This window comes from Rattus norvegicus, chromosome 14 (genome assembly GCF_036323735.1).
Source record: "Rattus norvegicus strain BN/NHsdMcwi chromosome 14, GRCr8, whole genome shotgun sequence".
NCBI lineage: Eukaryota > Metazoa > Chordata > Mammalia > Rodentia > Muridae > Rattus > Rattus norvegicus.
The window spans coordinates 11,341,221-11,354,200 of record NC_086032.1 but is presented as its reverse complement, the minus strand read 5'-3'; the positions used below and the strand labels follow the sequence as shown (position 1 = coordinate 11,354,200).

Sequence of the window (12,980 nt, the reverse complement as noted above, 5' to 3'; positions counted from 1 at the left end):
GTCAATGACAGGAAGGCAGCAGAAGGACTTAAGGCAGTGTGTATTGATACAGCCATCCAACTGGATAGGGCCCGCCCAAGAAACCGGAATGAATTTCACCTTTACTGCCCATCCTAGCCATCATCCCCAACAGAAGACTCTCTAATCGGGTTGCTGCACCTAACTTTCAGAGCACATATTTGATCACTGAACTAAATGAGTCAGTGAAAAATTAAAAATAATTCACGACACTCATGTTCTGAAACGTTGAAACTTAGATCTTCTGCAGTGTATCAAGCGCTCTTATGATGCGGCATCCCGTTGGCCTCTTCATACATTTCCCGTCCCATCCTCCCAGTTAACTGAAAGGCAGAGCCTAAATCTTAGCCAGATAGGCTAGCTCACTTTGTTACTGAAGAATTCACCTCTGAAGAATAAATTACAAATCTGCAATGCATTTGTTAGAGAATTAAAAACATTGTAACTCAGAAATCATTCTGTGCCCTATGATTATAGTTTGGTGAGGAAACAGAAAAAACCTACTGTCTTTATTGCAGTTGAATTCACGGACTACTATTATTAATATTGTTTTACAAAATCTACAATCAGCTTGTGAAATGAATTTTCTTCATTCTTTTTAAAATATAGAATAAAATTTATTCACAGCATGGGGAGGGGAGTTGAAAGAAAGGGAGAGAGAAAGAGAGAAGGGGGAGGGGAATGGGGGAGAGGAGGAGGAGGAGCAAGGGAGCAAGAGAGCCTCTATTCTATTTTCTAATTGTCTTTATGTTAAATAAATGTCTGTGTTTTTATTAAAAATGTTCTAATACTGCTTCTGCCTACATAGAGGTTGGACTTAACACTCTCAACTTTTTTTTTTTATTAAATCTTAAAAAAAAAAAAAAAAAACAGGCTCTGGATGCTTAAGAGTATAGCCTTGCTTCAGATCTTTGCCCACTCACCTCATGGTTCCTTACAGGCTTGCTTATCTAGATATTTTATTTACTTTCAGAAGACAGGCACTAGCATACTGGCAGGGACATGTGAGGCAGAGGAGGACCGCCCAGAAGAGAGAGGCAGCAGCCATGGTGACCTGCTGCCGACATCCACTCACCAGTGTGGACTCTGGCTGCTGCGCACACGGCCTCAGTTGAAGTGCAGCCCTGGTTTCCCATGCAGGCAAGCCAGGCTCAGATGACCGCTCCTTCCCACCAGGTTACTGAGCGGCAGGGCTAACTCGGGAGCGAGGACCAACAGGGATAACGTGTCTCCCACTCCAGTTCAGTCCTGCCCAATGTGCTATGTTATAGCAATACATAAGGACTTATTGTGAGAAAAACTCCATAGAGCTTTAAAATATACAGAACGCCAATAACTGAAGCATCGGACATTTTCCCCAATGTTATTAAACACATTTTATTTTTTTGTTTTCCTGAATCCTTTAACACGGAAACCAATGTAGCCTGCATCATATCACACACACACACACACACACACACACACACACACACACACACACACATATTTATCATCTCATTTATATATATATATGTATATATTATATATTATCATCTCATTTAACACATCATGAGCAAAGCCTACCCACCCTTCCTTCCTCCTCTAAAGCCAGCTCATGGACGGAATGCCAGTCTGAAGGTAAAGCACATGCCCTCATTGCCACCAAAATTTCCACCTAAAAAGCAAACAAACAAACAAATCCCTTTAAGTGAGTTTGTTTTATGCCCACATCCTGCACATATACCGTTGTTATACATTACCTTATATGCATTAAATTCTAGCATCTACCCTCACAACCCCATACCCTCTGTTGCCCAAAGGCCCCCAAGTCCCTTCCCCTTCACGTCAGTGTGCTTTTGTCACTGTTCTATTATTTCATTGAGACCCTCTAAGCCTAACCGGCATCCTCCATGGGTTTAGAACTATCCACCGGAGACTGGCGGGCTCCTCCGATGCATGTGGTTTGAGTTTGATGTTCTACTGACGTGCCTGTGTACCAGAAGAGCAGGGCTTGGAGAAATGCAGTCTCATCATCCACACTGAAGTCATGCAGGCTGCCTCTGGAGATTAAACCCTGAAGTACAGAATTGGGCCTCAGGTTTGCTGAAGTGTAGGAGCCACCTTTCCCTCAGACGTCATCGTCCTTCATGTGTTAGGAGGGCAGTGCTCTGCAGCTGCCTGCTTTTCACACTCCAGCCATCTCGGCTAAAGGTCGTGCTTGGACAAACCATGCGTGCTTGGAGAGACAGACATTGGTAAAGCTTGCATCGCTCCTCCATTTGTAACTCCCAGGACTCTGCCCTGGCCGTCCTTCTCCCTTTAGCATAGAGGTACAGGCAGGAGCACATCTGAGCCAATTTCTTTAGTGTATCTCGGAGATCATGGTTGGTTTGTAATCACTATGGAATTGGGCTTTGTTATTCAAAGCTGTAGTTTTTACACCCCTACTGTTTATATTAAAGAGAATTTGTATTTCACTTCTCCTTAATTTCTTTTTTTCCCCATCTTTATTAACTTGGGTATTTCTTATTTACATTTCGATTGTTATTCCCTTTACCCATTTCCAGGCCAACATCCCCCTAACCCCTCCCTCTCCCCTTGTATATGGGTGTTCCCTCCCCATCCTCCCCCCTTACTGCCCTCCCCACTTCTCCTTAATTTCTATGTGATCAATAACCCCTCTTTGTGTTAAATTTCCTCCCACAGAAGGTTGACATTGACTTTTACTCTTTTGATGCTATGGTGACATTGTGATTACAATTAGGTGCAGCCAACAGTGTAAGTTTTAAGAAAAGATTAAAACAAAAGGAACTGTTACTCCTGAAAGACTGCGTCTGGGAGGGGCCTTCCTGGGAGTTCTAAGGAGCCGCCCCCAGTTCTCTATGTTTAGTAGAGCTGACAGACAGGCGACTCCTGCAGCAGAGCAGAGACTGGGAAGTCCAGAACTGCTGTAGAAAGGAGGCCTTGACCAGTGCACATCGCAGATTCTGTAATTAGGGAAGATGGCTCTGATTTGGTGGGAGCCACAGGGAAAAAACCTTGACCAAGTAGGGCACTGGAGAAGCCGGTGCTGTGAATGATTTAGGAAGTCTGGCTGTCTCCTAACGGCAGGGGAGGCAAAGCTCAGGTAGTTTAGGTGACATTATGTTTTGTCCCCATTTTCCTTCCCATTTCCCCTTCATTTCCCTTCCGCCTTTTCACTTTCTTCCCTTTTACCGAAAGATTAAATACTAACAATTGCCAGTAACGTGTCCTCCAGAATGTGCTTACAAGTCTTGAGTTTCAAAGAGTTGGTTCAAGTTTTTAAAAATGTTGTGCAAACGTTGCTTACACATGCTGGTAAAATACTGTTTGAAGTTGAAATGTTTTGAAACAGTATCTGATCAGAAGCCCAAAATAGGATCTTAACATCAACATGTGGGAGACACCTTTGGATACATTTGTACCAAAACATTGTAAATCAGCCTGGTTAATTATAGCCCCAACTCTCCCTTTTGCTCATCCTTATACTCAAAGGTTAACTGCTAACGTTGGGGGCATGGCCCAGTCCATACAGTGCCTGCAGCGCAAGCATGATAACCTGACTTCCATACCCTGCTTCACGGAAAAACTGGGTGGAGAAGCACATGTTTGTCATGCCAATACTTCGAGTGGGGAATCTTCGAAACAAGTAGGTCAGTTTAGTCAATCTGTGAGTTCTAGGCTCCAAGAGAGGCACGGTCTCAAAAATCAGCTGGAGTGCTGCTGGGCTGATTCAGCAGGTGAAGGCGCTTGTGGCTAAGTCTTACGACCTAAGTTCAAATCCATACAGCAGACTGTTGAAGGTCAAAACTGACTCTCACGAGTTGCCCTCTGAAAGCCATGGACCCATGGCCTGCTCTGCCCTCCCCATCACATCACAAAATAAATAAGGGCAAGTTAAAACAAGTAATGTGGAAAGCAATAGAAGACACCTGATGCTGACCTTTGGCCTCCATAAACACATACCAATATGCACACATACAGATACACACACATGTACGCTAGAAAACAAATTAATGTCCACATTATAAATACCATTTTAAATAACACATTATATTACAGATTTTTTTTAAAGATTTATTTATTTTATATATGTGAGTACACTGTCACTGTCCTCACCAGAAGAGGGCATCAGATCCCATTACAGATGGTTGTGAGCCACCATGTGGTTGCTGGGAATTGAACTCAGAACCTCTGGAAGAGCAGTCAGTGCTCTTAACCGCTGAGCCATCTCTCCAGCCCTATATTACAGATTTTTATCAGTAGAAAAGTGTATTAAGTTTTCAGCATACTTTAATGGCATGCTTTCTTGATAAACTTTTCTTTATTGCAATAATTCTGTCTTGCTTTTTCTGTAGCTAACATTTTAATACTGGGAACAGAAGATGCTAACATTTAGCAAGATAGACTTGGTTATCTAGACTTTGTGAGCTCTGCCTTGTCTCCTCAGACTATCGTTGAGGAGATCGTAGCCAGTGAGTGGCTGTGTAGGGTGTATTTGACAAACACTGGTGTTCATTGGCTAGACACACAGTCATATGAAAGTAGACTGATAGAAATGTAAATACTAATACATTTACTTTTCATAATCCTTGTGTTTATTTATAAAAAACTATCTTGGATTATTAGAGTGCATATTTAAAGAGCAGAGCTCTGAGCATATTATAGCGTTTAAATAGGTGTGTCTGCAAGGTTAGGAGGCTGGCAGTTACCCAGCAGGCTGGAGGCAAGCATCACTTCCAGCAACGATATCTCAGAAGTGCTTTATGTCTTTCATGTAAGCAACTGCTACCAGAACTATAGGCATTATTAAGTCACCTTTATTGAATGAAGCTGCATTACAAATCTTGATTATATAATAGGGAGTTTCTGGACCCTCAACTTTCAAAGTATTCTCCGACCGTCACCTTTAGCTATTTTCCTTCTGCTCTTAGAGGACTGATTATATCCCCAGTGGCAGATCACCTCATTCTACAAATACATCATATCTTATTTCTACATAAATATCTCACTTACATGTCTTCATAAGCAAACTACAGTTTTATCTGTGTATATTTAGACAGTGGGCCAGAACCACACCAAAGCAATTTTTCTTTGTGAACCGTGGACCTTCACTCAGCCTTCACACAGACAGGAGAAGTTATTAGACTATGAATACTAACTAAAACTTAGTACAACAAATGACTAAAATCATCAAAAAGTTTACCTATATACATTTTCTACATTGAATCTTACATATTATACAAGAAAATACCCCCGAACTGAAGGGACCATTGATGCGTTCAAGCACAGTTTTATTTTTCCACTAAGGCGATCACACTGACTGCAGCAAGGTGACCTTCCTGAGAACCCAAGTCACATAGGCAGGCCTTATACCCAGGTCCCACCCCTCCCAGCTTCTGCTATGCTTTCCTGGAAGGCCTGAGCACATGTGTTCATCCAACTCAAACTGTGTGAGGTGCTCACAGTTTCATCAGATGAGTCAAAGAAGAAATACAAATAGTGCTTTGGATGATTCTATGCAATGTCAAGATAACAGACCACTAATAACGCATCTTGGAGATGTGAAATAAGGTCTGCCTACATACATGTGTATTAGGTGTAGTATGTTGCCGGAGCGTGCTGAACAATACTTGTTTAATAAGCTAACAGTACTGGCAATGATGCTGTCGTGGCAAGCAAACCCTCACATCATGGTTTGGATAGTTATCAGTTTTTATACAAACTCAATTATGTGCAGTTTTTGATATAGCAGTTCCCACTACAGACCTTTATAGGAAAAGTAATTTCATGGAATGTATAAATAAGAATATTAGAAAATAACATGACAAAAGTAAAAAACACAAGATTAGCTACATAGCTCACCATTGATTTGGTATTTTTAAAATCATGGAACTGCATATATCAGGTGGGTCCTTCTGGGGACATAACAGAAAATCGATTCTGAAAGAAAGGGCTGAGAAAGGCTGTTGTCTTTTTTTGCCAGGCAGTTCCCGTGATCTAGTTTATGTTTGCCTAGAACTGCTTTTATAGCACCATTAACACATATACAACAGTTATCAACTGAATCTTGCCCATCCCATTATTTTAAAAGACAAGCGTTATGTACAATAAACGTCTCTGGGATGAGAAGACTCGAAGCCATAGGAATGAAGCAGCCTGAATTAGTGCACAGACTGAAGGACTGGACGGTTACAGAAACGCCTGCCGTGCGGTACTGACACTTTGGTGTAACATACTTGTACCTCCAAACTATTGAATAAAGAAGAGCGTCACTTGCTGTGTTTCACCAACATTCGTTAGCACGAGTAGAATCTATTCAGCAGCGACCACCTCAGAGCTCTGCTCCAGACACCTGTTGTTGGCTGTGGCAGTTTGTGTGATTTGCTGACTTGAGTAGGTTTACACACGCATTGTTTCTTTAGACATATGTGGGATTGTAGCATGATGGTTTGCCTTCTCTTTCTTCAGTAAGATATAATAGATAGACTTGGCCACCATGTTCTTGGGTTGTTCATCTTCCATCGTGAAAATGACCCATTTCAATTATTACTTTTCAGCTCCCATAAGAACACATTGCTGTGTAAGCATAGAATGGCACAATACCCCCAAAATGTTGAGATAATAAAATGGCAAAGGTGTGTAGTGACAATTTTCCGATATGTGACGTGCACTCTAGTTAATTTGACATTGTTATTATGCTTAGATGGGATGTCTGACGTTTAAATTAATTACATTTATGGGAAAAGATGCATAAGGCAATTCATCCATCTGCACACTTCTGATTCAACACTTGGACGTGCAACACAGTAGCTAGGCCTCTGGTCCATACATTTACACACCCAGGGTCTTCAGGATTGAACGTGTTGCTACACTTGTTTGCTCTTGTTTGTGTGGTTGTTTATGAATAGCTAATCAATGGGTGATTCCAGAGAAGACAAAAGGAGCAATGTGCTAAGACGGGATGCTCACGGCAGTGTCAGGGTGGCGTGATTCTGAGAGAGGTGTTCTGCTTTCTGACGTAGTTGATGAAGATTCTCTGAAGGCTCCATAACCGGACATGGCAGTGACGTCACAGATGTTCACAGATGTGCCTTCACAGAAACTGCCTTGAATCGAATCTAGTAAATTTTTATATTGGGTTTTCTGTTTGCCCAGTGGTTATGTAACTTTAAACAATGTTATGATTATTTTAGCATAGTGGTTTGACGTGTGACACCATGCTGGTTAATGCAGTTCAGTATCTTTATTCCCGCCAACATACTTATCGCTTTAGTTAACGCTGTGCGATCAAAGTAAAGAAATGTACAGTGACTGACAACATCTCCAGGTCCTTTTTCCTCTTTAAATCTGTTGCCTCATGAAGGCATGTAGAGCGCCAACTCTTGAATGAAGTACATTTGGTTTCAAATTCTAGTTTTATCCAGCAGGCTGTATAGCCATAAGATTGGCATCAATTAAACATCTGTAAACCTAGTCTATTTTTTATTCTACTTCTAGGGCTTGTTTGTTAAAAACAAACAAACAAACAAACAAACAAACAAACAGTGTGTGGAGCGCCTAGCAGACCCTGAGTATTTGAAGCTTCTATTTCTGTGATTGCATATTCTAGGCTCTGCCTTTATCAATAATTCTCTCATTAATCTCTTAATCACCACGGTGACCTTTCACACACTTTCACAGGCCCTCTACAGAACTGGCTCTTCTAGTAACTCTCCTTAGTGGAGAATTTCCAGTAGAGTCTTTCTCTCCTTTAAGTATTGTCTCAAATAATTGGTATTCCATGAAAAAAACAGAAACTTTGAAAATAGATGTTCAATGCAAATGAAAGGCCACATTCATTTTCCCACTTGAAGATAACTTCTTACCTTTTCCCAATGTGTAGGCTTGTGCTATTAGACACATTCAAATGAGTAATTATATTTTTAAAAGAAGAATTAAATATAAGATTCTTTTCAAAATCCCTTCTGTTCACCACATAAAATATTTATTTATCAGTCGATAAAACCACGGCCTTAATCCAGTCATATTTAAAATAAGTATCTTATTGTTAAGGCTCTTTGGGGTAATTTTTAAATATTCCATCCCATTCCTTTTTTCTAGACAAAAAAAACTCATCTCTTGTTTTAACATAAATATTCTAGTCAGAGGTTAGAAGAACATTATTTTATTAAATCTAATGATGGAGCATCATAAACATGGATTGAACATCTGATGCAAGCTAAACACTGTTCCACACATTGAAAATTCTGGGATGAGTAAGACCAGATGCTTTTCAGAAAGGTTTAATTGTTTATATAAAACTGTTTATAATTAATTAAAAACAACAAAAATAATGCAGCACGTTAAATTCTTCAACCTTTCCATGAACCAAGTACGAGGCCATCCAGAGAGGAAGATATTTAACTTGAATATTTAAAAAGTTAGGCATTTTCATACCACTGAGGAAGTAGGGAGCGCTAAAGAGAAAAAGTCCAAAATATTTTGGCTGGAGGATCAAGCAGAATGAAAGGCCTCTAGTCATCAAGTGCTGTGCTTTTCAGGTTTGATGGTGGACAGAGAAGGCAGGTAAACTCCAGGAAATCAAGGTGAGATTAGGCCGAAATCACAGTGCTCTCAATGCCAAGACATGAGCATCATTATAAACACAATCTACAGGACTGTTTATTACAAAGGTCTTCCATGATTATCACTTTTAAGTGATATTTCTTGTAGCAGAAGAGGGTGGAGGAACAACTGGAACAATGTGATAACGTGAATAATAGAGGATCTGGGCACGCGGCGCTCACTGAGGAGGAATATGGCAGTCTGTATGATGTACTCTCCACTCTACTGAGGACTTTTTCCTCCTTCAGATTAACATGCATATTGTTGTTTTCATGTTTGTCTTGTTTTCTATTTATTGCCTAATGTAATCAATATCCATTTTCTGGCTAGTCAGGCCAGATGACATTGATTAGCATTATGTCTGATTTAGCTATGACAAAATGTCCTTTATTGGATTAAAAAATATATACTGACATCTTTTTCAAAATTATTTGTTTTAAAGTATACTAATTTCCTTAGCCTTTATAAATTTTCTTACCAATATGGACCGATGGTTTTGGTTGGGATAGCATGGTGGATTCACGTATAAATGATAACTTCTGCTCCCAACACTAGAAGCAAAGGCTAAAAGTGTTAGAGATGTCGGACTTGAAAACAATTCAATAAACTGCAAATATCTAAAACTACAATCTGGCTGCAGTGACATGGCCTAAAAATGTTGAATGGGACACTTGGAAATAGTCAGTCATCTTATTAATATGTGAGGTCTAAGAGCTGAAATTATTCTTAACCAATGTAGTTCATCACATGCAAGGATTGCAGATTTACAGTCTGACTGTGGTCTGAGACTATTACCTCATAGAATACTGTGGTACGGAGGAGATGAGAAGACCAAGATGTCCTTGTGTAGCCATAGAAACTTGGTTATGTTGTCCAGTGATTTAGTGATGCAATTTGTTGTCAGGGCTATGTAACATAATGAGGAAGGGAATATTTTAATCGTTTGATTATAAATTTATTTATCACGTGAAGTATAACCAAAATTCTGAAGAGTTACAAGGCCCCATGATAGCTGAGAGATGGAGGAAAGTCTCCTTTCATGGAAATAGGCTTGTAATTTATGTTGTAAAGCATGTGAGCAAACCTCAAATCTTAAGGAGAAGACCTCAGTGTCAAACTAACTTTACCGAGCCTTGTATGTCCGTGCATGCCCGTTACTCCAGCACTAGGGAGCAAAGTTAGAAAAAATGAAGGGTAGCCTGGGCTACAGAGATAGCAAGACTCTGTTCAAAAACAAACAAACAGCAAAACCCAAACAAACAAAATGAAATCAATCTTATGGGAAAGAATAGTTTTTCTGAATAACATTTAAAAAAATCATGAAGTAAAACGGGCAGGCCGAAAAGAAAAAATAATCCAGCATGGATAGCGTTGAGGAGAGAATAGGTTAGACCAGATGTTAGGATAGACTCTTCTGTCTGTCTGTCTCCTCTCAGAAGTACCAGGTGCATGCGAGTATCTGCAGAAAGGCTGAAGGAAAAACTGCTAGTGTCACAACACTTAGTAGCACGCACTGGGAGGAAGGTATAGGAAGGACAGATTTATGTCACACTCTTTATCCCCACCCAGCCACAGGCAGTGTGGTGCGCCGTTGTTACCTCTAAAGAAAGGGGCACCTAGGACATTAGCACAGGGTATCCCATACCATCTAGAGTCATGACTCTGGGGAAGGGACTGGTGGTGATGGGAGGGAGGAGATAAGATTTGAAGGGAGAAAAGACAGGACGACGAGAGATATTTAGTGTCTGGAACTGCCAGATTGCAAAGTTAATCTAAAAAGAAAAATAACACTAAATAAAACATTGATACTCACGGAACTAAATAGTGTAAAAGGGAAATGCATATTGTGTGGTTCCTGACTAACTTCATTCTTCTTCTGTAATCGTTTACTATCAAGCAAGTATCTTCGCCTTTATTCTTCTATTATAATCGTAGTAGTTGCAGAATTCAAGAGTATGTCTTTTATTCATGATGAATTTAATTTTTTCCTGTAGTGTTGAAGTATGAATATTGCCTCGTGGATGAAAATCCCTTGCTAGACCTGAGCCTGCTCACAGTCTGGTTCTGCATTACAAGGTTACAGCCTTTAAGAATATATACTTTTGGTTTTCAAGTCACCAAATTTGTGATATTTTATCCTAACAGCCCAAACATATAGGGTAACACTTTTCATTATAATATAAATATTTTGTGATTCTCTAATATTCATATTGTTTAAAAAGTATTTTCTCTAGACAACTCTATGTAATCTTTATCAGTAAAACTCATTCATTTCTCCTTCCAAATGATTCATTCATTAAATAAAACTATTGTTCTCAAAAGCTCTGTATGCTAGGCAATTGCTACCTGCTGTTCATGAAACTTTGCACACTGTCAGCAAGTAACTGGACACTCTTGAAATTAAAGACCCTTGGGAAAGACTTGCAATTAGTAAGAAAAAAAATTAAAAAACAGTGTGAGTCTAACCTGAAAGAAATCAACATCAAAAATTGGTGTGTGAATTACATAGTAACCACACACACAGGCCCAGGAGGACAACATTGGTATGTACATGTTACATAATAACCACACACAGGTATATATAAGGACATCATTCCTTCTCATATGTGAAAATAATCTTTAGCACTAGTTTTCAAGTTTCTGTGAGTGTGTTCAACATTTACATACAACAGTACTAAGAAAATCCGTGCTTAGATAAGTACATGTTTATAGGGTATTGAAAGAACAGCGGCAATGGGGGTTTCAAAATCAGTTTATTTCATTTGTGAATTAAATAGTTCAGAACGCATTTTGTTAAATGAATAATGCAACATTTTTTTGTTATCTTTATTAACTTGAGTATTTCTTATTTACATTTCAATTGTTATTCCCTTTCCCGGTTTCCGGGCCAACATCCCCCTAACACCCCCCCACCTCCCCTTCTATATGGCTGTTCCCCTCCCCATCCTCCCCCCATTGCCACCCTCCCCGCAACAATCACATTCACTGGGGGTTCAGTCTTGGCAGGACCCAGGGCTTCCCCTTCCACTGGTGCTCTTACTAGGATATTCATTGCTACCTATGGGGACAGAGTCCAGGGTCAGTCCATGTATAGTCTTTAGGTAGTGGCTTAGTCCCTGGAAGCTCTGGTTGCTTGGCATTGTTGTACTTTTGGGGTCTCGAGCCCCTTCAAGCTCTTCCAGTTCTTTCTCTGATTCCTTCAACGGGAGTCCCGTTCTCAGTTCAGTGGTTTGCTGCTGGCATTCGCCTCTGTATTTGCTGTATTCTGGCTGTGTCTCTCAGGAGCGATCTACATCCGGCTCCTGTCGGCCTGCACTTCTTTGCTTCATCCATCTTGTCTAATTGGGTGGCTGTATATGTATGGGCCACATGTGGGGCAGGCTCTGAATGGGTGTTCCTTCAGTCTCTGTTGTAAACTTTGCCTCCCTATTCCCTGCCAAGGGTATTCTTGTTCCCCTTTTAAAGAAGGCGTGAAATAATGTGACATTATTAAACATAATCTATATTGTTTTAAAAGACACAAAATAAAGAATACACAATATCACATAAGTGTCTTAACATCACAGTGATGACCTAAAATGATATTGAAAACCAATTAAACAACCATTAATTCCTTCTTTATCTTTTTTCTTCTTAAAATTGATAAATATTTTTGTTAAAAATTTCATTTTACACTTCCAGATAACAGCCTTTCACTGAGAGAAGTCAAGTCAGGAACTGAAGCAGGGCAGGGACACTGAGGCAGGAGCTGATGCAGAGGCCTTGAAGAAGGGCTGCTTTTCCGTTCCCTCCCATGGCTTGCTCAGCCTGCTTGCTTATAGCACCCAGGACCACCAGCCCAAGGGCGACACTACCCACAGTGAGCTGGCTCTGCTGACATCAATTATTAACCAATAAAAGGTGCTTCCTGCTTGACCTTGGTCCTGTCTTGAAGGACCATGTTATCAGCTGAGGTTTTCTCTTTGGAAGTGACTTTAGCTTATGTCAAGTTGCCATAAAAAATAGGCAGCAGACTTGATTCCTTGTCACAGTAACAAACAAATAAATTACCATTAATCTACTACCCTTTTCTCTTTTGGTTACCCCCGATCTCATATTAATACTAATATAACAATATAAAGTATTCCCAACTTAAAAATTCCCAGTTCTTGAAAATACAAGCGCTTTAAAAGTTTTGGTCTCTTTAAAACATCCCAAGTTTCTCTAAACTATGCAAAGCCTCTCTAAAACTTCAGAGTCCAATAAAAAATATGTTGCATATTTTCTTATTTCAATAGGGGTGGAATCAGGACATAGTTAAAATCAAAGCCAAGCCAAGCCAACCTTAACTGCATAAAAACTTCAGTGCTCGATGT

General features: G+C 40.0%; 1 protein-coding gene across 2 annotated transcripts in view; it reads left to right on the top strand.

Annotated features, from left to right (window-relative positions):
• The window catches only part of Cfap299 (cilia and flagella associated protein 299), a 485,668-nt gene that overhangs the window by 222,781 nt on the left and 249,907 nt on the right, over positions 1-12,980 (top strand). The gene's annotated exons all lie outside the window — the stretch shown is intronic.